This window comes from Mus caroli, chromosome 2 (genome assembly GCF_900094665.2).
Source record: "Mus caroli chromosome 2, CAROLI_EIJ_v1.1, whole genome shotgun sequence".
Lineage (NCBI taxonomy): Eukaryota > Metazoa > Chordata > Mammalia > Rodentia > Muridae > Mus > Mus caroli.
Window position 1 is genome coordinate 91,242,751 of NC_034571.1, and position 1,395 is coordinate 91,244,145.

Sequence of the window (1,395 nt, forward strand, 5' to 3'; positions counted from 1 at the left end):
AACTAAAATTTCATTACAAAAAAAAAAAAAAAAAAAAAAAAAAAGAAAACCAACCAAACAAAAAAGACTAGTCACACAGTAGTTAACAATGTATGTTCTGAGATTTCCAATTATAGAACTCTACTATGAATGTGAAATAAGCAGGCATATCAGACCCTAGATTTGTCCTCATTCATATGTTGTAATTTAAAATTGATCTTTGTATTGTTCTCTCCAGGTGTGAAGAAACATCACCAGTAGAGATCCAGGACACGTGTTTTACTTCTTTGAATTCTCTCAGGAAGAGAAGAGCCAGAAAGACACACATTAAGGTATGCTCAAGTCACTTGTTATCCATCTTAGGACTTACATAATAGATGTATATGTTAGGGAGAGGATAAGGTTGAATATTTGTAGAGAACACACAAATAGAGAACCAGTAACAATTTGTAACAAAGACAGACTTTCTCACATTTAGTACCACCTTTAGGTAGACTTGCTTAGTTATATTACTCTTTGTCATCAAAGATTACTGGAGGGATCTGGCACAAAGAACAGAGACATGATTCTACCAAGGTTTTCATCACTTCCTACAATATTAATACAGTTTGAGGTGGGGGGGTGTTATAGAAAGAGCCAGGGCACTGAGATGCTTCCTCATTTAAGAAAAATGTCACATGTTTGCCCATATTTTAATCAGCTTTCTTCTAGACGTGATGTTTTTTCAGTACCACCAAAAGCTCTCTCTGTTGCTGTGCAGCTGATGCTGATGGCAATACAGTAAACCACAACCATTTGTGATCCTATCCATATTTTAAATGTAAAAGGCTGGTGGAAGAAATTTTTTTAATTGTCATAATATACTATTAAATTGTTAGTCAAAGCATTTGTGAAAGAAACAGTTTATAAATATCGTAAGTGACCTTTGCTAATGCCTTAATATACCAGTTTCAAAGGGAATTTGAGGGTCCACTTTGATAAGTTATATATAAGTTTAGATTTTATTTGCAAGCAAAGATGTATTTAAGTAAAAGAATATATTTAAGATAGTGAGAAGGAGTAATAACTTTAAAAAAAGCAAAGTAACTGTGTGTGGATCTAGGACTATAAACAAAGGAAAGGATTTAGAGCATGTGCCAGGACCCACTGCATACTGACCAGGCATTTGTCAGTAGGTCTGTGGTTTTCAAACTTCCTAATGCTATAAGTCTTTAGTAGAGTTCCTTATAATGTGGTAATCCCCAATCATAAAATTAATTTTTGCTACTTCATAATTGAAAATTTTCTTTTGCATTGAGTCATAATTTAAATACCGGATACGAAAGATGGCCTAGTCGGCCATCAATGGAAAGAGAGGCCCATTGGACTTGCAAACTTTATATGCCCCAATATAGGGGAATGCCAGGGCCAAAAGAA

At 34.3% G+C, this 1,395-nt stretch overlaps 1 protein-coding gene across 5 annotated transcripts in view; it reads left to right on the forward strand.

Annotated features, from left to right (window-relative positions):
• The window catches only part of Lrrc4c (leucine rich repeat containing 4C), a 1,249,590-nt gene that overhangs the window by 1,041,495 nt on the left and 206,700 nt on the right, over nucleotides 1-1,395 (forward strand). For all 5 annotated transcript variants that reach the window (XM_021154562.2, XM_029473971.1, XM_029473969.1 and 2 more), the window contains one exon: nucleotides 218-311. The gene's annotated coding sequence lies outside the window, so the exon portion shown is untranslated. The remainder of the gene's footprint in view (nucleotides 1-217; nucleotides 312-1,395) is intronic.